The 16,025-nt window shown below is 32.9% G+C and overlaps 1 pseudogene; it reads left to right on the top strand.

The window, feature by feature from the left end:
- Nucleotides 1-751: 751 nt before the first annotated feature.
- LOC125821695 (uncharacterized) lies at nt 752-12,417 on the top strand (annotated as a pseudogene).
- The last annotated feature ends 3,608 nt before the right edge of the window (nt 12,418-16,025 follow it).

The following is a 16,025-nucleotide window of genomic DNA, read 5'->3' as shown; positions in this document are numbered from 1 at the left end:
ACTGCTATACACGATTGAATAAGATACAAAATCACATGAATACTACTATTTTAACTCAAATAAATAAATAATTGTTCTCTAAATCTTGTTAGGATTTTTCCCTGATTTTCTTACCTTATTTGAAATTTATTTTTTTCTAAAAAGAAAAATAAAGTATTAGCATAAATGTTTTAATCTTTCCTGAAAGGAAAAAAAATATTATTTTCTTTCATATTTGGTTTATTCTTTCCTTTGAAGAAAAAATTGGAGATCTATAAATTGGAGATCTATAAATTGAAGATCCCTATTCTCAAAGAAAAACAACAATTACATCCACAATATAGACACTTAAGAGTTTTGTTTATGGGGAGATCTATTCTTTCTTCAGTTTTAATATTTTTCTTTATATTGATTTTCATATAATATTATTATATTTTTAGAATAAGTTTTTGTCATTTAATTTATCATTGTCTTGAGTTGCAATTGTAAGTTTTCGCATTATGCCCTAATCACTTTTGAACCCAACAAAGGGTATCAGAGCACATGGTTCAATAGTCTCATTTTTCAATGGTTCATTGAGGTTGAAGATGCATTCAAGCGATTTCAAATCAATTTGCAACAAATTTGATGATAATGAATATTTTGTCCAACTACATGTGGAGAAGAAGTCTTAATCCATATTTTCAACATTCTTGTTGCTGCAATTTTAAAAATAAAAACAAAATATTTTAAAATCATTTTTAATCCATATATTTTAAATTTTATTTTAACCATGACTAGCAGCAGTGATGAAAACTTTGTGAAGAACAAGATTATCATGGATATGAAGAATGTGAGTCAAATTTTGTCAAGAAAATCCAGCCAAAAGGGGAGATTTGTTAGGGTTTTGCATTGATTTTCTTAGAGAAAATGATCAAAATGGTCCTTGATGTATGGGGGTTGAATTATTTTGGTCCTTCATATATGACCTTAACAAAATAGTCCTTAATGTGTATAAAAATATGATCATTTTAGTCTTTAACCTTAAAACTAACCATAAAAGTAAAAAAATGTTGTTATATTTAACAGTGGGTCCCTCAGTATTAACACCTAGCATACCTCTTCTTCTTCAATCGTCTCTCTTTCACCATTAGAGATCATTCTCCATCTTCAATCTACCCACCTACCATATTCTTACAAGAAAAGTTACACACATTTCTTATCTCTATCTACCTCTATATATAAAACAATTCCAGTACCTTACATTTTCATACATACAAAAAATAAAAAATAAAAATGAGACCACTGGCACAAATACAAACTAAATAAATTTACTAAAACACTTCATTAATTCCTCTTAGAAGACTGTCATAAATTAACTCTTTTCAAGCTTTAATTATATACTCTTGTTGAAACTCTATATGGAAATGATATAGCTTTATTGTTTCCCCCTTTTTGAAATTAATAATTTTTTCATGATTTTTTTAATTCCACTGTTCATATAAAGGTAAAAATTGAACGGGACAGAGGTAGAAAATAAAAATTTTAAAATGTTTTCTAGAAATTTAAAGAGATTTTAATTTGTTAGTCAAAGAGAATTTTGATAATGGAAAAAAAGAATTGGCTTCTTCTTCTTTGTGCAGTGAAGAGAGAAGATTTGGGGGAGTTAGTTTTAGGGCTAAGGACTAAAATGATAATCTTTTTATATATATGAAGGACTATTTTGATAAGCTGAAATATATGAAGGATCAAAATTATTCAAACCCTATACATTAAGGACCATTTTGGTCACTTCAATTTTCTTACCTTATTTGAAGTTTATTTTTTCCTAAAAAGAAAAACAAAGGTATTACCATTAATGCTTTAACTTTTCCTAAAAGGAAAACATTATTTTCTTCCATATTTGGTTTATTCTTTCATTAGAGGAAAAATTTGGAGATCTATAAATTGAAGATCCTTATTCTCATAGAAAAACAACAACAATATCTATATAATGTAGATATTTAAGAGTTTTGTTTATGGGGAGATTTATTCTCTCAATAGTTTTAATATTTTTCTTTATATTAGTTTTCATCTAATAATATTTTGTTTTTAGTATATGTTTTTGTCATTTAATTTATCACTGTCTTGATTTACAATTGTAAGTTTCCGCATGACGTCCTAATCACTTTCGAACCCAATAAATCTAACCTAACAGAAAAGGAACACCATATACAAGACAAAATTCTCAAAATATTACAAAAATAATAACTCATCCCAATGCACAAACCAATCAAACCCAAAATCACATGAATACTACTATTTGAAATCAAATAAACAAGTAATTCATTCTCTAATCTAACATACCAAAAGAGTATACAAATTGCAAACCCTAACTATGTTGTTTTGAAATCATAAACATAATAAAATAAAAAAAAATGATTTTCTAACCTATAGCCTTAGATATCCACAAATGCTAGCTACTTTGAAATCCTAGCAGCGAAGAAAGATGTTAGCTACTTTGAAACCCTAGCGACGAAAATAGCTGGTGAAATGAAGCTTCTTTGGGTCTTTTTTAAGAAAAGGGTGAAATGTGGAAAAGAGTGAAATTAGGGCTATTAAATCATCTATGTGGAGGTGGGTGGGGGTGGACGTGCACATGTAGATGTCTATGTGGCATATTAATACACACATGAGATGCCACATAAATCTTCCTTAAACAGAAGGGTAAGACAGGTCCAATAGTAAGACGGGATGGGTACCTTTGAGCCAAAAGATGGTTTAAGGGTATATTTAATCTATTTCGAATAGTTGAAGGATATTTTTAGTCCTTTTCTGTATTTAAATAAGTATATAAGACCATCTCCAACCCACCTCTATTTTACTCTCCATTCTCTTTATTTGGAGACTAAAATAGAGAATGAACTCTCCAACCATTCCTTAAATTACTCATCATTCTCCATTAATAGAGAACTACTATTCACACTCTCTATTTTACCTTTTTATTATTTCAATATTTTATAATTAATATTATTTTCATATAAGGCCATTAACTAAATCTCTAATATTAGTAATTCTTTTTAAATGTAATTTAAAATTTTAAAAATATATTATTTAATATATACTACTTTCATCCCGAATTAATAATAATTCAATTTTTTTTTTAAATTTCGTCACTTTAATATAATTTGATATTATTATTAATTTTCACTATGAAAAAGCCACAAAATTAAAATAATAAGATGATAATTTTGATTTAAAAATACATAACATAATAATATAAATACAAGATAGTAATACAATACATAACACAATAATTTTATCACAACAATAGTTTGGTAATCCGGTGGGTCATTTCCAGATTTAACAATATCCGAAAAAATTAGTGTATGATCCAGAAAATTGTTGTGGTTGTGATGGCAGTTGTGCTTGTTGATTTCTTTTCTCAATTATTCATATTTGTTCTTGTTGCATGAAAATCCCCGATTTGAACAAATTTTGGCTAGACATAAAAAAAATTAAGGAGGAAAATACTCATTTTGAACTATGTAATGCATTTATAGACGCACCGTAATAATCTGGAATGTTGAGTATTTATATAATGTTTATATAATTGTATTTCATTAATGATTTCACTTTTATTTGAATTATCCATTAATTTGTATATTATATAATATTTACTTGCAATTTCTGTTATTTAGAAATGTAGAATAAAATAAAATTTTATATGAAATAAAGAATTTGAAAAATTAAATTTTATATTACATAAAAATTATATAGAATGATTATTTGAAAAAAAGAAATAACGGTTTTATATTATGAAATAGGAAAATAAGAATGAAATAGAAATAATAAAATAATATTGAGGAGAAAAAAGAAGATTCTTTTTTATAATGTATAAAATAGAGAACTCTATATTTAAAAAGTAAAATAGAGATTGTTGTGAACCCAAACACGTTGGCAGAGGACAAGGATGACACGGAGGATGAGATAAGGGAAGAGCACATGGATATGCCACGTAGGAGTGCTAGAAAAGTGATTCCTCCTGCTAAACTTGGGAATTACGTTTGGAAAAGAGGGGTACATAAGTAAAAAGGCAAAGTCTTTTAGACGAGTCAGATATAAAAGCAATAGTAGTGTGGCATTGCAGAGCAGCGAATATGTTTTGAGCGGATTCTAATTTCTCATCCCCTTTCTCTGATTTCTCATATCCTTTCTATTATCTATCCCCAATTTCTTTATCTTCTGCAATTTCCATTGTATTAGTACTATTTCTATGTTGCCATAGTACACCAGTTAATATTAGAGTCCGAAATCAAAAGGGCAACAATTTTTTTCGAAAATTTCAAAAGGGCAACTCAATTAATTATGAAACCAAAAGGGTAACAATTTTTAACACCGTTTAAATTAGGTTTTCTAAAACGAGGCTCAAATTTCAATGAGCCTTACAAGGCTCAAATTCCAATGAGCCTTGTAAGGCTCAACCGCCAATGAGCCTTGCAGTTTTTTTTAAAAAAATATTCTCGTTTTATTTTCTTGTTTGTTAAAAGTCTAATAATAATAATAATAATACATAGTTGTTGATATGATGCATAAATATAGTTTATACCTTATTGCTAGCCATTACTTTGTGGCTTTTCAAATGAACTAAATCCAATAGTTTAGACCTTATTTACTACTTAGTTGATATATTTTTTTCTTCAACTTTTTTTATGTGAAATTATAATTTGGTTTATTCACTTGCAGAATGATAAAATTCAGCCTTCTTTAGTCATACTTTATTTTGGTGGAAATTCCCTATTGATGAATATGTTGAAAACATGAGAAAAATTATACTTCATATCAAGGGAAAAAAACAATATACTCTTTAAATAATTTATAGTAAACATGAACCATGCATATATGTTGGAGTTCGAAAACTTCAATTTTATATATAATAGAAAGATTGACTCTAGGAATAGAAAGGTTTTTTTTCCTTTGTGTGGACATGTTGTCACGCCCCGAGCCTACACCCTGGGTGGGACGGGCACTCGAGAACCATTACTGGCCCCAAGTGAACCCTTGGCTTGACTTACTAACTCAGCGGAAGACTTTAAGCATTAAGAAAAGAACTCAAATGCAATATAACTCAACTGTCTCAAACTAAACTCATAATGTTTTAGAAATAAAAATTTAACTTAGCCAAAGTGGCAACTCAAAACTGAACATAAGTCAATAACAAGATAAAGACAAATGAACTAACTGAATGACTATCTATGAAGCCTCTAATAACTGAGATGGATGTCGGGACAAGACCCACGACATCCTAATGAACTAAATACTGAAAAGCAATAAAAAGGGATCTTCCGAAAACAAGAAGGCTCACCAACAAACTCTGGAGCTCAACTAGAATCAATGATGTGTTTCATGCTGATCCTGGTTACCTGTGTCTGTATCATAAGGCGATGCAGGCCAACTGGCATCAGTACATTGAATGTACGAGTATGCGAGATGGAACGCTAAATATAACATAGGCTTAAAAAGAATCTGAAAGGAACACTTACTTTGGCTTTACTTGACTCAAGGACAACTTAACTCAATATAAAGCAGTAAAACACATGCAATATATAGAAAACCTTTAAAACAATAGAAAACAACTTAGTTTGTTAAAGAAAATGCAATAACAAACTCAACTTTACTCATATACGAAAGTAATATAGTTTCTGTGGGAGTTTCTCTAACCGAGAACCACCACTATGAGCCTAAGTGGTGATACATCATCTTTCCCACACTGCCAGAACTGCCCTATACTTTGCCGTCATATAGAATGCCTTAACTAAGTGGATCCACTGGCCTATGCTTAAAGCATCTTAAGGAGTCATCTAAAAAGTATGACCCTTTACTACCCATGATGGCTACATGGTTTATGGAGACGTGACTTATCTGAACTCAAACTCGTCCCCATATCGGTGCTCAATACTACTCCCAAAATATACTTAACTCATATGTTTGTAAAAACAAAACTCTTTCTTTAGTTTGAGATAATTACTCAAAAACTTAGCTTAAAAGCTCTCTTGGAAATCTCAGTTTCCTTTTCTTTGCTCAAATGTGAAAACATTTTAACTCTTGGGAATACTTAGTTCCCGCAATATCTTTGAAGAATGAACTTTACTCTTACTCTTTACTGAAAACTAGCTCAGAAGCTCTTTTGGAAATCATGGTTTCCTTTCTTCTTTAAATGTTAAAACATGTGAAAACATTTACTTTTTGGGAATACATAGTCCCGATATACTCTTTTGAAGAAATGAACTTCAAACCTTACTCTTTACTCAACTCAAAACTCAAGTCTTAAAACAAAGTTAAAACATTTGTAAAAGACTTTTTGGAAAACTTTATGAACTTCTCTTAACTTGACTCTCAACTTGACTCTTAACTTTTCTTGACTTGACTCTTAACTTTCCTTGAATTGAATTATGGATTCAAGGATGTGATTTGTGATAGGAAAGATCTCATGATGTTTAGGAATGATTTTAGATAGCTAAACATGAGAAATGATCAAGAAATCACTGTCTGGAAACTAGTCCGCGACGCGGAGGTGTATTTAAATTTTGGTCACGAAATTAATTTTTGAGGCAGAACGGTCCGTGACCGCTCCGCTCCGCGAAGAGAATTTTTGTGAAATTTTGGGGCAGGTTCACAACGCGGACAAGGGCTCCAGATTTGCCCGACTTTTTCCTTCTTTCGTTTTCTAGTCCCAATTCACCTAAACTCGACTATTCTTTTCAATGTTTCTTTAGATTTAGATACCCAACATATGTACCCATGAACCTAACTCAAAACAACTCTAAAACTCAATGTAAAGATCTCAGAAACTTCTCAATTCAGCCTAATTCAAGAACGAAAAACAAATTCAATAACACCATTTAAGATTCATCAACTTTAACCTTTCTAGAATGAACTTCGTTGAAATAAACGTGATTGGCGCGAGGGTGAACGAACCCAACACTATGAAAGACTCACATACCTCTTCAGGGATCAACCCTTGTCGAAATCCACAAGCTAAACCTTCAAGAACGACGAACTTTGCTCTTTCTCCTCTTGTGTTCTTTCTCCAACAACCCTAGCGTAAATTTCCAATTGTCTAAACTGTACCAATTCAGTTTAGACCCCAATTTAATAGCTAAAAATGAATTAACTTAATTGGGTAAGAAAAATACCATAATGCCCTTCTAAAATCCGGATTGGACTTTCCTTATTTGAACAACTCAACTTCCAATGGGCATAACTCACCATATGAACTCGGAATTGCGCAAAATCAACGGCGTTGAAAAGATCATTCCAAGATATTTTCTACGATATCTGGAAACACACCTAACTCATCCTGAGCTAGGAGTTATTGTCGTTTGAAGTTGACCAAAAACTCAAACTTAACCAATTTTCCAGATTTTAATTATTTCCAAAAAAAATCTTTCTAATTCTAGCTCTTTCTAGTTCTTTCAATTTGCGAGATGTTATAATGTCTCCCCCTTGGGAACATTCGTCCTCGAATGAGATTACTCTTAGTAGGCTAAGGGTGTAACATTAACATTCAACTCAAACACCAAACAAGCAATTGCAATTACAACATGCTAATCATTAAATAAAAGCCAAAAAAAAGGATTAGTACCTTAATTTGGAACTTCTTCAGATTCGAAGAGATGTGTATATCTCTTCTTCATATCTTCCTTAGCTCCCCAAGTAACTTCCTTAACAAATTGGTTCCTCCAAAGGACCTTGACTAATGCTACCTCTTTTGTTCTCAACTTGCGAACTTGGCGATCTAGAATCTGAATAGGAATCTCCTCATAAGACAAGCTATCCTTGATCCTAATATCTTCAGTTGGTATGATCAATGAAGGATCACCCATACACTTTTCCAACATAGTGATGTGGAACACCGGATGGACTGCTGCTAATTCTTGTGGTAGCTCTAACTCATAAGCTACATTGCCAATCCTCTTGGATATTCTGTAAGACCAATATACCGGGGACTAAGCTTCCCCTTCTTACCAAATGTCATAAAACCCTTCATAGGTGAAAATTTCAAGTAAACTCAATCATCTACTTTAAACTCTAACTCCCTCCTCCTACCATAAATGTAGAATTTATGGCAACTTTGCGCTATTCTCAATCTCTCTTGAATAACTTCTACTTTCTCCATAACTTGACGAGATAAGTTTGGTCCTATTAACCCAGCTTCACCAACTTCAAACCATCCAATAAGAGATCTGCATCTTCTCCCATAGAGATCTTCGTAAGGAGCCATCTGGATGCTGGAATGGTAACTATTGTTGTAAGCAACTCAATGAGAGGTGGGTGATCATCCCAATCACCCTTGAAATCAATCACACAATCCACCTTGATACCTCAAAACACTATCTCCCCATTGTTCAAAAGCTATCACTTTTTTGCTTATGAACACTTGCCTTTAATTCAAGCAATAAAGGATCTTGGTCTTGCTTACCTTTTACTTATGACACTAATGATGATTTAAATCCATTCATCACCACTACTCCTCCTTCTATGGAATCCATAATTTGAACTCCTAGCCTTGCAAGTCTATGCACCTCTTTTGCTAACTCTTTCTTACCTTTCTCAAAATGGGCGGTACTACCCATAGACAACTTGCTCAAGGCATCAACAACCACATTAGCCTTACCTGGGTGATAAAGAATACTCATGTCATAATCTTTGAGTAATTCTAACCACCTCCTCTGTCTGAGATTAAGCTCTTTCTAACTAAACACATACTGAAGACTCTTGTGATCGGTGAACACATCCACATGAACACCATAAAGATAATGGCACCATATTTTCAAAGCAAATACTACACCAACCAACTCTAAGTCATGGGTTGGGAAATTCTTCTGATGAACTTTCAACTGTATAGAGGCATAAGCTATAACTTTGCCATTCTGCATTAACACATAACCCAAACCAACTCTAGATGCATCACAATACACCACAAAACCTTGAGTACCCTCTGGTAAAGTTAACACTGGCAGTAGTCAACCTCTTTTTCAATTCCTGAAAGCTTTTCTCACAAGCTTCAGACAATTGAAACTTCACTATTTTTTGGGTCAACTTGTTCAACGGAGATGAAAAAGATGAAAAACCCTCGACAAACCTTACATAATATCCAACCAACCCCAAGAAACTCCTAATATCAATTGGAGATGTGGGTCTAGGCCAATTCTGTACTGCCTCTATCTTCTGAGTACCAACTTTAATTCCATCACCGGAAACCATGTGGCCCAAGAATGCCAGAGATTCAAGCCAAAACTTACATTTAGAGAAGTAGAGAACTTAGCATACAACTCTCTATCTCTCAAAGTCTAAAGAACTATTCTGAGATGGCTATCATGATCTTTCTTATCCCTCAAATAGATTAGAATGTCATTAATGAAGACGATAACAAACATATCTAACCTTCGTGACTTAGGTTTTGGGGTTGAGTTAGGCCCAGGTGTCATATCTTTACATAAGATATTTTAGTTGTCGAGGTAAGGAAGGTAAAAGATATTCAAGGGATCCCATAGGAAAGGTTAACATAACCAGGGAGACGAGTAGGAAAATAAGACTACAACGCTATCAAAACTATGAAAATATTCTTCAACCTAGTGAGACATCAGAAAAGGAGTGAAAAACTACAAAGAAAGACATTTTATACTATAATTTTAGATGGAATGCAAGATCCATTACATCAACATTATCTCTCCCCCAACTGAGGAATTTTGGTATGAGAATCTTCTAAGCATGATGTTTACCTAATGTCACATTTTTATATCATTCATTGGTCATCATTGACCAGTGCAAAAACTAAAATTTTCAATTTATCAGGTCATGTAGCGTCACTCGAGAAACATCTTGAAAGCCTTTTAGAGGGATTTACGGACCCTAGTAAGCACTCTAACTGTGAAAAGTAAGTTTCTAGTGGATTGCAAAGAGAACTAATCGTCGAGTACATAGATAATCCTAGAGTCTGCTTTTGTTCTCGATTGACAAATGACGATGATGCCATTGTCACTGCTATTAAGATTACTAATACTATCAGTGGTGCACTTCATTTTATAGCTTCAAATAATAATTCTAGAGTTAGAGATTTTGATTTGGAGAAATTTCAATAGTCTAAATATTTCCAATTCCCCTAGCCAGTGATGCCATCCTGGAGTTAAAGATTGCCATCAATAATTTGAAGCTATTAAATGAAGTGCACCACTGACAGTGTTGTTAATCTCAATAGAAGTGGTAATGGCATCATCGACATAGGTTTGCATGAATAAAAGAAAACTCAAGTCTTATCTAAATACTTGACGATAAGTTCTCCATGCAATCCACTAGTAACAAAAATCTTATCTTTCACAACAAGAGTTCTTACTCATGTCTCCTTCAATTCCTCTAAAAAGCTTTCAAGATGATTCTCTAGTGGCGCTACATCCCATGATAAATTGAGAATTTCAGTTTTTGCACATGTCAATGATGACCAATCAATGATAGAAAAATGAGACATCAGGTATACATCATACTTAGAAGGTGCCCAAACAAAATTGCTCAGCTAGGGTAAGAAAACGTTGATGTAATAGATCTTGCATTCGATCTAAAATCATAGTATAAATCGCCTTTCTTTATGGATTTGCACTCATTTTCTGATATCTCACTAGATTAAGGAATATTTTCAAAGTTTTGATAGCGTTGTAGTCTTCTTTGCCTAGTTGTCTCCCTAGTTATGGTGACCCTTTCCTTAGGGATCCCTTGAATACCTTTGTCATTCCTTACCTCAACAACCGAAATATCTTGCATCTTTTATTCATGTAGTCATACTCATGTACATCTGAATCAAAGTCACCTAAGTCTATGCATAGAAACTCATCTATATCCAAATCAAAGTCATCCAAGTCTATCCCTTGCAACTCATCTATATCCGAATCAAAGCCACCCAAGTCTACGCGTTGGAACTAATCAATTAATTCATCTAGTTCTTTCATTTCATATTGATTTTCTACGTAATTGGCTTCATCTCCTTGTTAATGGGACATGTTACACTCCAACTAAATGATCTTGAGATGGAAATTTAGTGTCTAGGGGGGTTCGGGTGAACCCCCTTGGTTGAAAAATTACGTTATATATACAAGGCCAAATTCTGATTTTATGTGTACATATATTAAAATGAACCCCTTGAAAATAAGTGAGAAGCTTTAGCTCAATGGATAAGGGGTTCAACAGTGGCTGTACATCGTGAGTTCGAATCCCATGCGCATCAATTCCTCTTCTTTTATTTGTTTTACCCTTTATAATGCATGGAATTGGGCACAACTTTTGGGTTTGGATCAGCTTCTCTTTTTCATTATTTCTTTTATGTTATTTGTTTTCTAATTTGTTTTTGTTTAAATTTATTAGACACATTTTTTTTATTCTTCTTATATCTATTAGTCATTTTATTTCAACATAATTTTATGTACAACACTTTAAAAATGATGAATTATAAATATAAAGATAAATTAGATGTAATTGAATGAAGAAACTAAAAATCGTCAATATCCTTTTAATAATATATATTTACTATGATTCATGGAATTTCTTTTCTATTTTTTCAATTCTATTTTAGAGAGATGGAAACTAAACTTATTTGATTTATTCGTCATTTTTTTTTCAACAAGTGATGACTAACCTAGTAAATTAAACTACATGAACTAATAAATTGACGATGCCACTTATTTATGTTCTAAATATGTATTATAATATTAGTAAATCTATACTTACACGCTTTTAGAGAATCTTGAAAATTTTCCTAGTAATATGTGTTTGAATGGATACTAATTTAAAAAAATTTAAAATGCAAAATAAAGTAAAACATTACAAAAAAAAGTATAAAAAGTACAAGAAATATTAAGAAGTGTTAACTTTTATCAACCAATGAGATACCTTGTACAAAAAGCATGCCGGGGTTACTACGCTCACCGTGCACTTACATTACCACATGAGCTTCTTCTTTAAATTTCGAACCCCCTGATCGCGATAGGTTTTTTCATTAACTCCAGGAATAGAATGGTTGTTTCTCCTTTATGTAGACATGTGGACTACTCATTTGCGTTAACATGACATCCTGATGGCCTAACGTCTGCAAATGATAACCATAATAAAACATGCAAATTGTGGGATTTTCAAAACTTGTCTTAGTTAGTCTCTACTTTGAAGGGTAACTTTGGAGCTTTCGGTCAATCTGCTAGGCATGTGATGAAATATTTATGGGTATGGCTGAGCTTGTAGAATTTTTTTACGTTTTTTTTTGTAAAATGTGGATATGAGGTGGAATAAGAAAATGATTTCTCTGGTGAGATATCACGAGTGTCTTTTAGTCCTGATAGAGAGTCCCTTATCATTGGCGTGTGGAATCACATATTTAGTAGCCTCCTTGAGTTTGGGTGACGACACAACTATTCATATCTTGATGAAATAATATAAGCACTTTGAGGGTAGAAGTGGATAATATTTAGGTTCATATTTTTTTTATCGTGCTATATGTAATGTAGACTATCTTCATCATTTGAACGATAAAATTGAGTGTGGTCTCCTTTATAACACAGGCCACCTACTTGGAAAAGGATTAGTCTATAAAATCCTATTTGGTACCCTAGGGTGTGGCCGAGTGGTCAATGAAGTGGTTGAGATTCCTACGTCTTAAGGTCAAAACTCAGCGGAGACAAAAACACTAGCTGATTCATTCCATCTGTACTAGCCTTGGTGAACAGAGTTACCTGATACTTGTTGCTAGGGAGGTGGTAGATCTCTTGTAAATTTAGTCGGGGCGCATGAAAGATGATCCGATCATAACAATCATAAAATAAAAATAAAAATATAATCCTACTTGGAAAAGAATAGTACTGTAGTTTCCTAGTCGAGAAAGGAGTCTAATGTAGTATCTATAGATATGATCTCAATGTAATAATGTAGATACACAATTCAATTATAATTCTCAAATTATAATGGAGCTTCTACGATCCGGGTAGAGAATCAAATAGCTATCGTTGCTGGCAGGCGACTATGACCAATACATGCCACCAAGTTGGCCAATGGTTATATTAATAAAAGTAGAGCCAACGATATATGCATGAACCCCATATTCAGGGGAAGAAAACACAGCTAGACAGAGCAATGTGTGTCAATTTCCGGCGACTTTTTAAGGTAGGGTGATTATTTGTACAATGATTTCATATGGAATACAAGATCCTATATATCAACATTTCCTCACCCCCAACTGAGGAATTTTGTTGAGGCATCTTCTGATATGTCATTTTTATATCATTCACTAGTCATCATGGACCTGCACAAAAACAATAATTGTCCATTTATCAAGGCATGTAGTGCTACTCGATAAACACCTTGAAAGCCTTTAAGAGTGATTTACGGAGACCCGAGTAATTATTCTTGTTGTGAAAGATAAGTTGCTTGTTGCTGGTAGATTGCAAGGAGAACTAATTGTCAAGTATTTAGATAATCTTGGAGTTTGCTTCTGTTCTTGACCAACGTATAGCAATTATGCCATTGCCATTGCTATTAACATTAACAACATTATCAGTGGTGAACTCTATTTTATAACATCAAATAATGATTCTAGAGTTAGAGTTTTCGATTTGGAGAAATCTCAACTATCTAATCATTTCCAATTTCCCTGGCCAGTGATGCCATCCTGGAGTTAGAGATTGTCATCAAGACTGAGTGATCTATGATTCACTGGCTCGGGAAAATGGAAATGGTTAGATATTTAAAATTTCTCGAAATCAAAATCTCTAACTCTAGAATCATTATTTGAAGCTATAAAATGAAGTGCACTTCCGGCAGTTTTTTTTAATCTCAATAGCAGTGGTAATGACATCCTCGACTTAGGTCGACGAGAACAAAAGAAAACTCCAAGCTTATCTAAATACTTGACAATAAGTTCTCCGTGCAATCCGCTAGTAAAAAGCAACTTATCTTTCACGGCAAGAGTGCTTTCTAGGATCTCCCTAAATCCCTCTAAAATGATTTAAAGATTTTTCAAGAGTGGCGCTACATGCCTTGATAAATTGAGAATTTCAGTTTTCACCAAATCAATTGAACAATGAATTTCAAAGAAATGAGACATCAGGTACACATCATGCTTCGAAGGTGCCCAAACCAACTTCCACAACTGGGGGTTGAGAGGACGTTAGTGCAACAGATGACTGAAAAAATTAGACATCATGCATGCATCATGGTTAAAAGGTGTCCAAACCAAATTCCTCAGCGGGGGATGAAAGGACGTTGATGTTATGAATCTTCCATTCCATCTGAAATCATAGTTTAAATTACCTTTCTTCGTGGTTTTGCACTCCTTTTCTGATGTCTAACCAGAGTTCATAGTTCTGATAGCGTTGTAGTCTTCTTTGCTTAGTTGTCTCCCTGGTTATGGGAACCCTTTCTAGGGGATCCCTTTAATATCTTTGCGCTTCCTTACCTCTATAGCCAAAATATTTTACATTCTTTTATTCATGTAATCGTACTCATCTACATCCAAATCAAAGTCATCCAAGTCTATGCCTTGCAACTCATCTTCAACCGAATCAAAGCCACCCAAGTCTACGCCTTGGAACTCATCAACAAAATAATCTAGTTCTTCCATTTCATATTCATCTTCTATGTAATAAACTTCATCTCTTTGTTGATACGACATATTACACTCCGACTAAATGAACTTGGGGCGAAGATTTATGGTGCTTGTTTTTTGCTTGTTGATCGCGATAGGTTTTTTGGTTGACTGTAGGAATGGAAATTTTTTTTTATCCTTTGTGTGGACTTGTGGACTACTCATTTGCATCAACATGGTATCCGGATGGGCTAACGTTTGCAATTTGAACTAGGATAAAATGTGCAAAATATGGGATATTCAGAACTTGTCAAAGTTAGTCACTACTTTAATGAGTAACCTTAGAGCTATTCAGTTAATCTGTTACACGTCTAATGACAGATATATGGGTATAGAAGAGCCTGCAGAATTTATCCACATTTTTATGTAAAAATATCACTACAAAAAAATTAGCGTTTAGTGACGGATTTTAGCAACAAACATATTTTCGTTGCTATATAACGATGGATTAGCTATGGATTTATAATTACGTCGCTGTAAAAACTAAAAGTAAATTAACACCATATATAGTGATGGCCTAGCGACGAAATATCAACTCTGTTGCAAAAAATTGGTGCCAATTTTACGCGCCATAAATTTACCTACAAAATTAGCAACGAAAGGATGGCGATATAATTAATTACAATATAGCGACGAAATATCCATTGCTTGGCGTTATAGTATACATAAACTCTTGTATGATATTTATCAGAAGATATTTATTTATAATTTTAGCTTTATATTATTTTCTAACAATTTTATCAAGATTTGGCAGAAAGCACATTTTACATGCAGCAACAAGAGACACAATGCAACGTGGAACTTTATCTAAGCAGTGAACTGGGTAATTTGTTGTGAAAGTTTAGCTTTCCAACAAAGGTCAAAGGTCTACCTTGAACACTGCTTGACTCCAATCTCAAATACTCTGCTCGATCACAATATCCAATAACATCATAATCCAATATTGGAGCAATTCTATACCTCATCAGTTATCCAATGCTCATATTTTCTCATACTCTCCCTAGGTCGTATTTATTGGTCAGGACAAAATTGGCTACAATGTCAACTTCTTTGCCCAAAAACAATTACATCGTCTCTGGTTAAAGAGGGACAAGTTGTTGACACCGAATTTTGACCCTTCGTTCTTTTAATTTATTGTTTTTGAGCTTCTAAATTAATAACGTGTCAAATATTCCTTTTTCACAATTATTTTACTACTACAACTATTTATCTACTAAAATTATATGTTTTATTATCAAAATTATTATTATCACTTTTTACACCTTCTTTTCTTAAGAAAATAATTTGTTGTCGCTTTATTTCAAGTTTCGTACTTATTAAACTAATTATAAATCCTTCTTTTATATTTGTCTATTTTATATTAACGTAATTTGTAATATTGATATTTTTATTAGTAAATTATTAGTTG

Source organism: Solanum verrucosum, unplaced genomic scaffold, assembly GCF_900185275.1.
Source record: "Solanum verrucosum unplaced genomic scaffold, falcon-dt-bn FXZP01000213.1, whole genome shotgun sequence".
Lineage (NCBI taxonomy): Eukaryota > Viridiplantae > Streptophyta > Magnoliopsida > Solanales > Solanaceae > Solanum > Solanum verrucosum.
This window is presented reverse-complemented; position numbering and strand designations above follow the sequence as displayed.